The sequence below is a fragment of the Amblyomma maculatum genome, chromosome 1, assembly GCF_055883805.1.
Source record: "Amblyomma maculatum isolate TAMU_Amacu chromosome 1, ASM5588380v1, whole genome shotgun sequence".
In the NCBI taxonomy this organism is placed as follows: Eukaryota; Metazoa; Arthropoda; class Arachnida; order Ixodida; family Ixodidae; genus Amblyomma; species Amblyomma maculatum.
Genome location: NC_139344.1, coordinates 264,399,690 through 264,416,478, shown reverse-complemented (window position 1 = coordinate 264,416,478; position 16,789 = coordinate 264,399,690). Strand labels below are relative to the sequence as shown.

At 45.9% G+C, this 16,789-nt stretch overlaps 1 protein-coding gene across 1 annotated transcript in view; it reads right to left on the bottom strand.

Annotated features, from left to right (window-relative positions):
• LOC146206435 (uncharacterized) overlaps window positions 1–16,789 on the bottom strand; it is a 422,112-nt gene that overhangs the window by 349,876 nt on the left and 55,447 nt on the right. The gene's annotated exons all lie outside the window — the stretch shown is intronic.

Genomic DNA, 16,789 nt, shown 5'->3' with positions numbered 1-16,789 from the left:
GTTATAACGCGGTTTTTGTCGGCCACCGGTCTGCTCCCTTATGAGTCAATGTAAAGTAATGCCGCTTATTATGCAGCAAATACCCTTCCCTGCGCGGCAAAGCACATGGCACCACGCGTTTGGGGCGCGACACAAGTGCACGCTCCGTGCGCGAACGCCACTCTGTTTCCTTCAGTCATCCCGCGTTGCTCCTGTTTTGCACAAGATTGCACAAGATTGCGCAATAGTTAGTTTTTTCCTCGTCGTACTTTCGCTTTTCTCCTTTCCATGCATCTGGGTCGCCCGGTGTATTCTCTCCATGCCTTCACTCGTAAATCGCTCTTTTTATAAAAAGGCGAGCGAAAATGCTCGTTGTGATTGTGTCTTGTTTCAAGTTTGGTCGCGCAATGACAGCACAGATGTTTCACAGCCGGTGAACTGTGAAATGCCGGTGTGCCGCTGTAATAGACGCTTGGTAACTTTCTGTGAGGCGCGCCGAACGATTTACGCGAAGCGGTATTTTCGCGATGACAGCACGGTTCCGCCGAAGCAGAACGGAGGTACGATGTGAGATGCGAGAAGCCTCGTATTCTTTTTAGGAACGAATGGAGTGAAGTGGTGTTTCAGCATAACGCATGCAGCGCTACTGCGGAAGTTAGCGCGACCGCCTTCGCGGCGGTAATTTTTGCGGTCTGCTTAAACTAATCAAGAATGCAGCGGGGCTTATCGGGTAGCTTTTCGTTCAAAGAGGTTTTTGAAATGGAAGGTAAAAATCTCGTCCCTTTTCGGTCGCGCTTGAATTTAATAACGCACTTAATTCAGCACGTCCAGTTCTGCATATGTTTATAGGAAGCGTTTTCATTTATATTTAAAACATAACCAAAAAGTAATTTCAGCTGCATGTCGAGTGAAGAAAGAAAGAAAGAAAGAAAGAAAGAAAGAAAGAAAGAAAGAAAGAAGTTGCATCATCTTAGTCCTGTGCATGCAAGCTACACTGGCAAAACGACATTCTCTGAGGAGATGAAGCGGAAGCACAAGTGCTCAGTGTATAATGCGTGGGAGATCACGCGGGCCTTGACAGACTCTAAGAAATTGGCGCTCTCTGAGAGCACACAGCGGAAACGCTGCCATCATACTCATCGAGTAGGATTAAAACCGTGTCAAGGTTGCGTCTACAGGACGCTCCCGCCCCTACTCCACTTTTCGCATCTCTGAGAAAAAAAAAGAAAAAAAAGACAACAGCGAAGCACCCTACTCTTGGACGCCCGCCCCCTTGTCGACAAAGGGACTGCCAGGACAGCGGTGACCCTCTCTCAAGTGCCCATTAGGGACGCCCCATAAATGGGCCGAGCTTAGATCAATAACCCATCGCCGACATATGAGAGGCAGCAAGCAATCAAGAGAAGCTGATGAAGGCTGGGGGCGAGAAGAAGCAGCGCGCGAACGTCGGGGCGTTCACAAAGACCAGCAGCGGAACCTCGCATGGCTTTCCCTCTTTCCAGCGGCGTGAAGGTGCCTAAAAGAAGCGCACACAAAAGAGGCAGCAGACGGCGGCCCCGATCTATGGCGTGCTATCTCCCTATTGTTTAGAGTCGCGATCCTTCCTCCGGTGTGGATTCGTTGTCGAGCCCCAATCGCGATCGATGCCACCATTCATCAGACGCGCTGCGCTTGGTTTTTCTGCGCCCACTCTTTTTGCGCTTCCCTTTTGTTCGTTTTAGCGAACCTCCAGCGCTGGCGACGAGGCGTGCCTCCGGCCCGCGCGCGACAACAAAGGGAGTGTGTTCCCTCGCCTGCAACCGCTGCGATTCGAGCGCGACCGGACAACAATCTCAGCGCCGCGTCTGTTCCTGCCGAACAGGTGTTTTGGTCCACCAGTGCCAACGAAGCAGAGCGGACGAGTGTCAAACATACCACGTCGATTTCGAGATTCTAAACGTAAAATTTACATTGAGGCGTCGAATGAGTTCGCCTTCGGCAAGCTAGTTACAACTGCAATACGCGCTTAGAACTCAGGAGGCTTCCCCCTTTTCTCCAGAAGCGTAATGTACATTGCCTTTTTTGTTTTGTTTTTTTTTTTTTTTCAGACTTTTCTAATTCACATAAAAAAACTCGAAGAAATCACAGAAAATGGAGAAAAAGAAATAATAAAAGGAAGGACAAAGGAAGGGTAAAAGCGGAAAAGAAAAGGTAGCAATGACATTGAGCAAGGAGTAATAATGGAGATAAAAAGAAAGAAATTAAATAATTATAAAGACAAAACAGAAGTGGCAGCATTCTCGCGGAAATCGAGGTCGAAAAGTTGACCCTCTGAGCAAGGGGGCTTGGCCAGCCACCAGCTAGTCAGGGTGCTGTTGGCTCGGCGGCTAGAGCGCTCGACTGCTGTGCCTGAGGAAACTGCGTCCGTCCCTGCATGCCGCAGCGGCCGCGTTTCGCGGGAGGTGGAAATGCAACGCGCCCCTGTACTGCGAGACATCAGCGCACGTTAAATAACCCCAGGTGACAGAAATTAAAGCGAAGCCCTTCAATGCGTCCCCCATTACCGATCTCTCTTTGGGACGTTAAACCAGGTAAAAGTATCGAAAGTAGTAAACTTTTGACGCTTGAGAGATACGAAACTCAGGGTTAATATTCGTTATCCCCACTCTGAATATCTGGTTCTTTCGCAGTCCCCACGCTGGATACAACTGCTGCTGATGGATGAGTACTGCTGCGCTGTGCGACGGAATCAGCATACTTCAGACCAGTTCACGGGCCGAATTACGTTCCGATGACATCGTAAAAACTGTCACAAACATGTAATTCAGCCTCTCCCCAATTTGACGACACGCCCGCCGGTCAGCATCAACCAACAGGAGCGCGAATAGCCGACCTGTTTGTGACAGGTTTGTGAAGGTTTTTGTGATGGGATTAGAACGTAATTCGACCCCTGGACGCTTCGCGCTTGACAGCCTTGCTGAACTAGGAAAACAGTCAGCACTCCACACAGCTATTTGTTACCCTCATTTATCACCTAGACCAAATACGGCATCGCCTTGTGCAGTAAGCAGAACATGAGTCAGAGAGTAGACGAGGTTTAAACGGGCTGTATTTAACGAGGGGAAAAGGGATATAATAATTTTAGACCATCCCTTGACCATGCCGGAGTTTAAACGAAACTTAATCACTTCTTGCCTGCGCGGGGATAGAATTACCTCCAAAGGGAGGCGCTTAATAATTGATTACGGATTACATTGCGACCGCATGACCCACAGGCGCCCCTGCCATAGTGTGAACCACTCAATGTGAACCACCCATGCAAGTGTTGGTTGACGGCTCGACTCCAGACCGATCTCTGACGCAAGTTGCACTAACATTTCAGTGCTCTAGTCCTCACGCAGATTCGAACGCAATCAATTCCGCACTCTGTAAGAGTCTAGATGCCCTCACTGCTTGCCCTAGAAACCTCCTCCTCACTGAGTGGGGCAGCAAAACAGTGCCGGGGAAACGCCTCAACCAGGGCTCCTGATGGGCAGCTAAAATTCGCTTCAGCGGCCAGGCCTCAAGTAACGCAGGATGGGGTAAGCAAGCGTTTTATTAAGCTAAATTTTCTCTGAACGCCGGGGCGCTTTTCACATTACGTCGTGGATACCAGCCAGTAATGTAGATAACCAACAGCCGTTGTAGCGAAACCTGGTCAGGTTACGGAGGCAAAGAGCGGTCGAAAACTTCACGCTTCCTTGATCACTTAACAGCAAAATTCTGGACAAAGATGTGCTATATGCTTGAGCGGATGCTCGTTACGAAAGCGAATCTTGTCTTCAGCATTCCTTCTTTTATCTCTGGTAAGTCTGCCTAACAAGAACGAATTTCTCTTATTATATCTGCGGAATTCTTTTCTCTTTGCTTTTCAAGACAATCACGCAGTGAAACTATTGTAACAAAATTAGTCACCAACAACAAAACATGAAAACAAAAATCCCCAACGTTTGCCTTGGACTTGTAGACTGTCCCCTCCGTTAATATATATATATATATATATATATATATATATATATATAGCGAAGTGTACGCTTCATTTAAAGAAACATTTTATTGGACTTGACGTTTCGACCCGAAGCTGGGCTTATATATATATATATATATATATATATATATATATATATATATATATATATATATATATATTATATATATATATATATATATATATATATATATATTACAGGAGGTGACAGTCAGGCTACGAGTCCAAGGCAAACGTTGGGGACTTTTTTTTTCATGTTTTGTTGTTGGTGACTAATTTTGTTCCAGCTAACACCATTTGTTCCAGCTAGCTTGTGCCAATGTTAAAGAAATCATTATTGGAGATAGGCCAGGGCAACCAGTGGCATACAGCTGCCAGCCGTCCTTTCGCACCACAAGCAATTTTTTAGTGTGGAAATAATTAATTAGTTAGTTAGGTTAACTTCCTAATTCACTTATTATTGACTTTAGACCTGAGATGTGACATTTAGGACCCCTCGTGCCCGAAATCTTCATATCATTTATTTGTGATCAAGTCGCACGTGTATCTTTTTTCAGGCTCCAAAGAAAGCCTGCGAAGTAAATAAAAAATCACATCACTAGCACACTCGCGCGCCACGATTGCGCTGCTCTCAACCGTCGTTTGAGTGATAGAAATCAGCTGCGGCAGTGGCTGTATGGCCCTGTTTGGAGCGGCAGGCTGATATGTCTTCGCTGGTTTCTTCGTCCGCATGAGGCAGTCGGTGCATGTGGCGGCGCAATTTACAGAGAGCACGGCGAGCTGGCTGAGCGGGCTGCAGCTCTCGCCAACTTAACAGCTTAAAGCTAGAACTGGGCCGTCGAGTCACGGCCGCTGGTGATTTTCGTTCACTGAATCCACGGTTGAGAGCAGCCAAACCGTGGCACGGGAATGCGTTTTTCACGCGATTGTTTTTGTCTTAAAGGTATTGACACGAATGCGGTTCTTGCGGAACCAATTGACAGTGGCTTGTCGAGTGCTCATTGCTGCCCTGCATTTGGTACGTATTTGATATACTACTACTACTACTACTACTACTACTACTACTGCTATTACAAATAATAATAATAATAATAATAATAATAATAATAATAATAATAATAATAATAATAATAATAATAATAATAATAATAATAATAATAATAATAATAATAATAATAATAATAATAATAATAATAATAATAATAATAATAATAATAGTAATAATAATAATAATAATAATAATAATAATAATAATAATAATAATAATAATAATAATAATAATAATAATAATCATAGAAGTAATAATAAAAGGAGTGATGCGCCTGAGTACACTAGCTGCAGCGTTTGGAAAGGGGACGATCTTCGTCTGGTCAAGTGTGATCATCGATGGCAATTGCTTAAAGGCCAACAGCAACAAAATTTTACGGTGCATTTTACTTTGGGTGCAATGCATTCTAATATATGAGTCCTGAAACTAACTGCAATGAGGTTTTATGCTTCTTAGAAAAGAAGTTTTGTTTTTAGAAGCGTTTTAAAAGGTCTGTAGCAGGCGGCGCGAGCAACTCATGGCGCCACGCGGATTTCGGCAACTTACTGAATATGATATAGGAACGAACACTGGAGAATGTCCTCAAGCCAGACCCATTGTGAGTGAACGGACTTCGGCCGGCCTGCAGTAAATAGGTGGCGGCTGAAACGTGGTTTTGATGCCATAGATTTGTTACAGTGTTGAAGCTTTTATAATTTCCGTTGGGATTGCCACGCCGAAACTCTGCGTAGTCGTGGGAAACACAAACTCGGATCACTTGCAATAATGCGTCCGTCGCATGTGTTTCCCGATTCCTAAATACAAAAAACATATAGGGTGAAAAAAAGAACTGTATTCCGTGTTGGCGGTTGGGGCTCGTTCGCAGTGCTGTAAATTGTTAGATAGGTGTTCGCGTCCCTGACTATTAAATGCCGACTGTAATGAGTGAACACTAACTGAAGTTTCTATAGGCAGCAGAGGGCTGCCAGAATGTCATAACTACTGCAGCTGAGGGTCCACCTGTGCCCCCTTCTACGTCATTTCCGGTATTAATACTGGCGGCCATTTGTCCAGTTTTGGCTTAAAAAAAAAAAGAAAAACGACAGTTTTCTTTTAGTGATTCTTGAAACATTGGTTTCAGTTACGAATGACATCCTTTGGTTTTAGTTCTGTCTATTCGCGGACTACTATAAAACGCCCCTTCTACTTAGCGAAAAATTTCGTGGCAGTGGGCCTTTAAATAGGCATTCCTTAGGCAATCCCCTGCCAGGGATGAGTGCGCTTGTCAGGATCATTTCTAGAGTCCACACGTGGACTGAATCTGCCCCCCGATCCTTGTTCGCCTTGCTTTATATTGTAAACGGTTCCTCTGATCCTTGTTCGCCTTGCTTTATATTGTAAACGGTCCCACCTCCTTGCATTCTTTCCACCAATTAATGAAACGCGCGATTTCTTGCACTGACTATGCACAAGTAGCGAAGAACACTTGGCAAAGCAACTCTGCGAGCACCAGGCAAAAACTACGTTTCGTAAACGCGAATCCATCTACGTATGTAGCGGTCGGGGGCGCGACAGTTCCTTGGCTATAAACGAGGCAAATTCTGGCTGTGTTTCTCTCTCGCTCACCTGCGCCGAGTGGCTTCGTGAATTCGCAGGAGCCCCGCTTTGTGCCGAGCCAGACGAGTTTGCGCACAAGGACCGTTCCTCCCGTTCAACGTCAAGAGCCCCGAGGGCCTCCCGCGAGTCCCAGCGACCCCTTGAATTACCGGGCTCTCTCTTTCGGGAGGACCGAGTCACTTTTTAATTAGGAGTGCGGCGGCAAGCGCTCATTCACTGGCCGGCCCGCTCGCCCCATGACAGCCAGACTGGATTGAATTAGGAAAGAATCGATGCTCGGACAGGCGCAGAAGAGAAATGGTGGAAAGCATGTCGCATGAAAATAAATTCGGACATGGCGCCGATGTGCGGCCGCAAGAAAGCCTCGTGCTGTTTCCGACATGATTTATTTGGGAGAAACGCAATAATGGCAACAATAAAAGCCAAGGAGTTGAGTGTGCAACTACTGAGCAATGCTGGCTCAAGGAGTTGATTGCTCAGCTAACAATAGGTTTTTCTTTGTGGTGAAATTAAATCATATATATATATATATATATATATATATATATATATATATATATATATATATATATATATATATATATATATATATGTGTGTGAAAAATGGCTTCATACTGTTTCCAAGTTTATTTGTAGTCGACGTTTCGGCAGGAGCCCTGCCTTTCTCAAGACTCTTGAGATAGGCAGGGCTCCTGCCGAAACGTCGACTACAAATAAACTTGGAAACAATATGAAGCAATTTTTCACTTGTATGTAACCTCTAGCAACCAAGTACGTCTATTTCCTTATGCTATATATATATATATATATATATATATATATATATATATATATATATATATATATATATATATATATATATATATATATATATGATCGCGTGCTCTTCTTACGTTCGTCGCATAAAGCCGTAATTTCGTCTTGAAGGCTGAACAATATCCGCAAGAAGAGGCAAGGCAGACTCGCTTCTCATTCAAGCTGGCATGAGGCTGACTTTGATTTTATTATCTCTTGTTTAACAGGAAAAAAAAATAAGAATAGAAAACTGTCATTGTGTTGCACATGGATAACGCACAGCTCAAATTTATGTACGACCTGATGTATGGCGACAGAGACTATTTTGGTTACTATTTCGAGTAGAGATTAAGAAACAAAAGAACGGTAAAGTTGGGAGGTTTGAACCACACCATGTCCAGTACGTTACCCTAGAAGTGGATATGCGGAAACAAAGAGAGAAAAGTGAAATAAATAGCACCACCAATATGAGTTTTCACATGTCCATAGACCACTATGATAAGGGGGCAGATGGCGCTCACTAAACGTTTATAGTCGGGAAATCAATCCCGGGTCCTTTCCTTGCTTTTTGATTCTTTGTGGAAAATCTTCTTTTAATAGGATTTTTTTTTTTTAAGAGCAGAGTCCAAGCGGCAGAGTGTAGCAAGGCAGCAAGGCATGCTCTGGCTCAAACCGAGGGCAGGCAGCCACAGAGTAAGTTCCCAATTGTTTCATTGCATTCTCACAGCTAACACGCTGTCCAGTTTGTAAATGCCCCTCCGGAAAAACACCATGGTCCATCGTCGGAAGTCCGCCCAGGACCGTGGCAAACCCTGCGTTATAAAATTGGCGTTACCTGAAAACGCGTTTGAATGTATGCCAATTGCCGCAGTGAACGGCATATAATCTGCGCCAACCACTCTGTAACATCCACATCGTTCGGAATCAACGTCTTTGCGCACAGCAGTTACTATACTGGCCTCAGGTATAACGAACATTTGCTGCTGCTACTGAGATCTTTGTGCCGCACCCCGCCCCTCGTATACTGACCCTTTTCCAGAAATGTAAGCAGATACGTCGTAGATCTCTACTTTTCGCGCTTTCTTTATGGTTGGCACGATGAAAACGCGCGCATAATTGCGAGAATAAGCGTGGTGGCGCTGCCGAGTACGCACGACGAGAAATCCCCTGTAAATCGCCAGCTTTGATACAAGAGGCGTAAACAATATAGCTCCAAAGGATCCTGCTAGTTTCTGGGGTGGAGCCGTGAACATACTCCTGGTCACTTGGGCAATAAACGCGGATACCTTGAATGAAACACCCACAAAAGTTGCGCAAGTTATGAAAACAAATAGTGGCTTATACGCGCCGTGCGTTGCTAAAAAAATTGCCTGGTTTTCTGTCGTCTATGACAAATGCACACGACTTTGCGATTTATAAATCGTTACACGACCAAGGGCAATTAGCGTTTTAGCTGCGTGTACGCAAGTGCCCGTACACGACGACACGCATTGGAGAACAGTAAGCAACGCTGGAACGGACCGCAAAGATTCCTGAGACTTCGTCAGCGTACTTGTCTGTGGGTCGGACGTTCGTGTCACACGTACCCGCTGCGTGGCATTTGCTGCATACCGTCTCTGGCCCCATTCACGCCGCTAATAGAGAATTTTCCGCACTGTGGACTTGAGATGTGACTTGACGCTCTGCGCAGTTACTGTAACTCCAAATGCGACGTGATGAGCGCTCGTTTTACTTGGACAGGGTTACAGTGACAACTTTGCAGAACAGCGGAGTTGAATATTCCACCCTTTCACTTCAACTAAGGAGCAGAGCGTGAGACCGTGCTCCTTGTTGAAAGGTATATCAGCCCAGCGTTTACCATCTATCGTCTGCACTCATCCCGATCGCCATCTGCCACTGCGCATTACTAAGGGGTCATCTACGATGCGTATTAACGGCTGGCGGTCCTGTAAGAGGTACCGGTGTATGCTATTATAAAGCTCTCCTAAGACAATAGTTACAATACAATGTCATGCTGGAAAAGTGTCACTGTTCTAGGGAAATGTTAAGTAGAGCCCATTCGTAACAGCCGCAGTTGATAGCGAACTCTCCCTTATTACGAATGACCGTGAAGCTACCGTCGGATAATGTGTTAGGTATATGGAACTGCTTCTCAGATAATACGAACAACCGTGGGTGCACTGCTTGGTTACCACGAACGAGGAGGCGCCGCCACGGCAGTCGAAAAAGGTGGGCTTCCCTTCCCGTCAGCGCCTCTCAGCTACCGTGATTCCTCCATAAGGAAAGCGTCAGCACCCTTAAATGTAAAGAAAAAATAGCCATTGAAGTTGCAGTTTACTGTCGGCCAAGCGCCCCCTAAGTGGCTGCAATCAATGTCAGTCGGTGCGTGCATGTGAGCCGTGTGGGCAAAGCACATCAAGTGCATGGAAGCAAAGGCGCCGTAAGCGCGAGAGGGGGGGGGGGGGGGGGGGCAGCGTTGGAAGGGAAACTAATGCACACGGTCGTTGATCAACCAGCTGTACCGGTTTCTCAAGTTTGAAATACCAATATTTTGAATCCCCTGCAGGTCCACCTGGTTACGCGGTGTACGTCGCATGCCCATGTCGAAACTTCGCCGTCTGCGTTGCTGCCGCAAGCAGACAGCGTGCATCTGCGTCACTCTTGTGTAGAGCGTCCGAGTCGAACGAAAACCGAAATCAGATAATAGCTGGTAACTTCAACCACCTATGCTTCCCTACAAATGTTGCTGCAATAACACTGTAGCTTCAGTGAGACGGTTGTCTGTGTTTGGATCCCCATGGTTGCTTGAACGCTGCACACAAGGGTGACGCATACTGAATGATGCCTGCGCTTTGCGCTGCGGTAGCTTCTTCATCGATGCAGACTTACAGTAAACCTTCGTCGACTATCGAAGACGGGGATGGCAATCTACTGCAACCAGGGACTGTAAATGTCTCAATCGCTATCGGTACTACTGCATCTCTAAAGCGGCTTGTCCACGTCTAATGGTCTTCTCCTGGAACCGCCTCACAGAGTCTCGTATGAAGAACAGATGCGCACAATGTACTTTTCAAATAAATATTTGCCATTTTTTGTTCGACTACTTTTGAACTGCGGTAACGCAAGTCAGCTCACTAAGAATTTGAGATAAAACAAACGAAAACCGTGTTACCATTAGGGTCGTTATAAGAGGGATCGACTGTATGCATGACCCCATTAAATACAAGTTTTTTTTTAAAGGGGTTTATTAGTGGTGCTTTTCAGTTTGCATTTCCTTCATATTCCAAATAATAATTTATCAATTCATTATCATGCTTTTATTACCTTTCCCACATTTCTTTTGAGATAAACTGAGAAAAAGTCTTAAATGAAGAAAAATGGACATTAAAAAAAGGCGGTGATCCTTCGGGTTTACAGGGCGCAGTTACTTTTTTTTTTTTTTCTATTAGCAGCGTGGCGACTGAGAGTTGCGTTCCCATATTTTCCTGCCACTTGGCAACATGGCGGCTTTTTCTCGCCTTTTCTGCTCCGCTACTCTCCGGCGGAACAGCAACAACCGCGCGGCGCCACTCTGCGCTCGAATGAGCATATCCTTCTACCCTGGCGCGTGTTGCTCTTTCCTCCGCCGCGGCTGTCCGCATGCGCCGTTGCTGGAAAATAAACGGCCGCGCTTCGAAGGGATTGCGTTTGGGTTGTCGGTTCAACAACTCGCGTTGTTCTCGCCAGGCCATTAGGGCGACGATTGTCGCGAGAGTTGCAGCCGAAAGGAGCGAAAAGGAGAGTATGTGTGGCGAGCCGGCTTTCGCGGTGTTAGGCTCGATGTTCCCTACGCGGGTTTCGACGTAATGCCCGTATAGAGGAAAAGGGAAGGAAATCGACGAAGCGAAGGAGGTAGGGGGGGGGGGGGAGGTGAAAACAACGCATCCTTTTCCTGCAAGTAACAATGCGGTGCTCTTCGAGCGCGAGCAGTCGCGATTGGTGGTACTGTCGCTTGTTCCTCAATCCTTTCCGATACCGCCATCGCTTTCCTGCGTTCTGCTCACTCGAGTGGTTCTGGCGTTACGATTGCAAAATAATAGCGCCTAATATAGGTGTAGGGGAAGCGATGGGGTGAGCAAGCCAAAGTCAGTGCTGAAGGTGACCCAGTGTCAACAAGAGTAGTAATGCAACTCTTCTTGATGAGGAAAAAAAGCTGATTACAATATTTGTTCTTCCTTTTTTCACACCGAAACTGCAGCTCAAAGCATTTCTTAGCCCCCGCAAATGTCCGAAAAATGAAGGAGTTGACACTGGCTCTACACCTATTTGGCATCAAAATGTCTACGTATACTGGACATCGCTGTTCTAGTTTGCCCGTTTAGGAAAATAAAGCACTGCTAGTATACGAGCCCGACTCGGAAGTAGACTGCACACCAACTGTGCGTATGTTTTTGCAAGGTCGAAGGAAATGGCTGGCTTCCCAGAACGGCTCCAGAAATGTAACTGCACGTTACTCGTATTTCAATCAAAGAACGGGAGCCACATAGTCAGCATAGAGAGCTGGTTCTGAGTCGTTGATTAGCGTCTGAAGCGAAGGGATGAAGCGGCAGAAAAAAAAAATTGAAAAAGAAGAAAATAAACCGTACTCAAACAAGAGGAGACATAGAACAACGCACTCGCACCTATGTTTACAGTTCTGGTTTACCTCTTCTTTCATTATTTTAGTCACGAATAATAGGGAGAGAGATCAACCTTTAATCATGTTGCAGTTCCAGAAAGGCGGGTAACGAACAACTGTCACATTTTTAGAGTGCAGCAAAGAGAGAATGTGGTCCTTAAAAGAAAGGTTGCGAGCCAAACAGTGGTATCGCCACAGCTGTCCAGACAAAGAGAAGGGGAGTCGAAACGACACGACATATTCATTGCGCATTCTTTTTTTTTTTTTAATGTACTTTGTTTCACAATTTGCTCGCAGTATATTATAGGACGCCTTCCAAAAGCGTGTTGTTTTCAGACGCCCTATCGAGCCAGCTCCGGAAGCTATCTTGGCGCTCATCCATTTTATTGCGATAAAGCATTGAGCAGCAACCAATGACGTCCTCGTGGCCGGCGTCGTCGTGTCTGCATGCGCCAAATGTTTCTGGTACTGCAAGCGCCACTATCCGCACAGTTTTGTCGGTCTGCCGCCCATTTGTGAACTGAGAGTTTCAGAATCGAATCGCTCCTGTTAAGTATCTACGTATGTGCGGCGGATTTTTCTTTTTTTTTTTTTTAACAAAGTAAGATCTCGAATTTATGCTTTCATGAATAATATCATGTACAGTCATGAGCAATATGAGCTATAAAGAGCCTTGAGCATTCATTTATTGATTACTCTATAACTTTGTTTGACAAGAACAGATTATTTAGTTTTTTAAAGAGGTTTTCTTCGGATGCGTAATATCCGTAGGTTGCCATGAAATTTAATAGAAAAATACCGAGAATGTTCGCAATTTTGTGTCAAAATGTTTGTTCTTCCTCATATTGCTCATGACTATACCTTTTAGTATTTCCGAGCGATTCCCTTTCGTAGAGGAGCCTTCCGATCATTCACGTCGTTTGAGGGCTCTCAACAAGGCCTGTTCGAACGAAGCCCACTCATTAAGTAGGGGATATCATATGCGCTTTATAGAGTGCTGGCCCAGTTGTCCAATGAGTAACACTCGTTAGCAGTGCTGGTAGGAAGCAGTTCGCATGGCATGTACTGGCGAGTGCTGTAATATCATGAAAGCAGTCTGCCGGCCCTTCCACCGCAGAACGAAAGGTAGAGAAGCTTTCGCTGCCTGCCTCGCTGTTCAGTTGGGCGGTCATGCTTTCACAGAAGAAATGCAACCGCGAAGATAGGTGCGCCAAGAAGATTGTGCCTATTTTCCAACGCTTACAGAAGAAAATAAAACTCTACGACGCGCGTGATGCAACAATATATACGAGCACGGCGGGTCCCCTTCGAACCGCGATATTTTATTCTTCTTTCAGCTACACTGTAAACAGTTACGCTCAGCGGTGAATGCAGAAAACGAGTTCATTCTTTTTTCTGTTGGCTTTTTTTTTTTCAGAGCGCATGCCAGACAGTTGGAGGGAAGCGTCGAGAACGAACGCGCTGCGATCGTGCACCGGAGCTGCTGAGTTTTGAGAGGCACAACAATAAGAACAGTGAGAAGGCGGTTAAGGGCCCCCAAGGGGCGTTCTCGAGAAAGGTTTTATACAAAGCCCCCATCGTGCCGATCATGGTTTTGCGAGATGCATATAAAAATCAATACGCCCTCAAACCTGCGACCGACGCGCGCAACCAGGCATGCATGTTCCTGGCATGAAAGAAAATAATAATAATAACGGAAACAAGACACAAGATTATTTCTTTCCTCAAGCCTGCTTCTTCTTCTTTTTTTTTTTTTTTTTTTTTTTTTTCACTCAAGCCTTGCCGGCGGCGTTGCGTCTACAATGACAGAACCGCTTAAGGGAATCTGTGCCTTCTCGTTTTCGGGAGCAACGCAAGCTGGAACTTGACGGCCCGTTTACCGTGCTCCCATTCACCTGCTTAGATCGTACTTTTTTATTTGTTCGTTTGATTTATTCCTTTCGAAAGAATAGAAAAATGTGGAGGAAAAATTTTGTTCTGCATTTTCAGCCAGCCCTACACTGAGATTTTAGGGCGCAAATACAGAAGAAGCACAAATATGGTAGCTCAAGTTGTTATTTAAACGCGAAAAAATTAATATAATGATTATCTGAATCTATTCCTTTTTTTTTCTTGCGTTCTCGGTTATTGGCCTTCGCCAGAAACTCCTGTCCGCACCATCCCGCTGTATAGCGTCGTTATGTCACTCGTTGCGGTGGATGCACTAACGCGGTACAATTAAAGAATGAGGATTGTGGTATTCAGACAGATTTACATTCTAAGCAAGAACGATGTGTACACGTGTAGCAGCATCACCGGCAGTCGCGCGAAACAAAGAAATCAGGGCGCTTATGAAATTCGCCTTACTCCCTCACCAGCGAGCTGGGACACCTTTGCTGCGCCTATACCCCACCTCAAAACTTCTAAGCAGGGAAGTGGAAGCTAAAGGAGCTATAGGCGACGCCTTCCAGATCTGTGTGGTCAGTTTGCGTGTGTTTGAGAACAGCGGACTTGAGGAGGCCATGCTATCGCGGTTGTGTGTCTTCTCCTGCACTGCAACAAACTGTAATAAAAGGGGGTAGTTGTACAAACGGCTACAGCCGCATTCATATATCTTGAGACGTTGATAGTCCAGGCAACCGCCGACGTATGTGAAGCCCCTAAGCACGAAACCATTTCGAACACTGAGTTTATGTGCTTCACAAAAAGGGCGGAAACTGAGTGCTTTTAGTCAAACTTCTCATGCATACATGCATACATGTACTACAGACGAACGGTGCAGAAAAGACGCACGCACACACGCACACAAACGCACACACACAGAGATGAGCGAAGATCAGAAATCTAATGTGACAATTCTGTGACCGGAGCAGGATTTACTCTCGTTGATAACTTTGCTATTGCCGATAACGAGCGCTAGCTATGAATACGCAATGAAGTTTCAATCCCACCTAATCATCGTCGATATTTCACATGTGCTATCAGTGGGGATAGTTACGGTACTATGATCCGGAATGCTAATCCGACACCTCATCTTTGCAAGTGCCATACCTCTGGACGCGGTAGGTTGGTCCGTATTTGTGTCAAAACTCTGACAGGAGATGTACCAGTGACTTGTATTCACTCACATCGTATTTGCTGTCGTCGGTGACGAGGAATGCGGAAGTCCGTCACAGCTTTGCTTGAGTCTGCGTCGGGAATCGACTACGTCTCTCGGTGTCTTTGGCCTGCCGCTTGTTTTTTGAACGTTTAGGTAACGGCGATGTCGGTGAGGCACGCTTACTAACTAGGCCGTGCTCACGCAATGCGTCCCCGGCCCGAGCTTCCCGGCGCTGTCCATCGATGTGACTGATGGGCGGTCTTCTCTCGAAGCAAGCGACCAGCGGCAGCTGAAAGCAGCAAGTCAACAGCTACGAGCTCGTATATATGCTCAGGAGAACTTGCAGGCGTCTACTTTATCCGGATGTCATCTTTCTCCACAGCAGGCGAGAATCCACTCTTCGTGTCCACAGCGTTTCCTGAGGACTATCGCATAGAAAGCTACCCGCCGTTCGCCAGTGTGGAAAAATAGCACCAATAACTGCATCTCCCCTTTTTCACTCTTTCGAATGAGAGTCCTCGCTCCAAGGCCCAAGGGGGGGAATGTCATCTAACAGCCGGCGAACACGAGAACGAACACTGGTGGCGATGTCGATTACATAGATAAAGTAAGTCCCTGATGCCGTTGTTATATTTCTCCTCCGGATTCGATATCCTCTTGTCAATGGCGTCTACACGTTGTCCGCACGTAAACCACCAGCACATAGGAGAAAAGAACCAAGTGCCAGAACGTCTGTCCACGACCATTGGATTACCCGTTTGCATCACGGCCACATGTCCCCAGAGGATTGGCAGCTACGAGCACAGAGGCAAGGCTTTAAAAGCCGCTGTGGAGGTCTGGCAAACGCGTGAAAACCGTGTGCCTGACGAATCCGTCTCCTCGTACTCATATCTTCAAAAGCATGAACTCCTGGGCGATTTGGTTCATGTTTAAGCGACATGAACCCGAAGCACTGAATGCACCTGTACTGCTTCGTGGGCTAGTTGGAGTGTCTGCTCATTTTGGCAGAGCCTCAAAAGCAAAAAAAAAAAACAAAAAAAAAAACAAGGAAATCAGGAGCGCGCGAGACAGCGCTGCGTGAGACAGACAGCGCTTGTCCTGTGTCTCTGTCACGTACGTCCCTGTATTTTTCGCGCTTCAGGCTTCGTCAGAATAAGTACCTGAGCAGCCGGCGTTTAATTTGCATAAAGCGCATGAGCGGTACGTTATGCAATGGAGGACGGGAAACCCTGTAACAACTCCCGTTCTCGCCAAAGTAGAATATCAACGTCCTACGAGCCAAGTAAGAGTGAGTAGTGACCAGATGAGCCTTAACTGCTGTCCCATTTTGCTGTTATTGTGCGCTGCGTACTACGTCAATTTTTTCGCACAAGCTTAGTGCGCTAAAAATGTGTATAGTATTAGTCTAATATTTAGGCGAATCCCCCAGGTGGAGTAGAACAACCAAAGCGCAACAACACGGCTACAAAGGAAAGCTATACAGCTTTTCAGAAACTTCGTAGTTGAAGAAAAATTCTTTCTTGTTCAGGGTTCAAACCCGGAACCCCCACCTTTCCGGGGCAGTTGCTCTGGCAATTGAGCTAACCAGGACGATCAACAGATCAAATTGTTGGGTGAACTGCAAGGTTA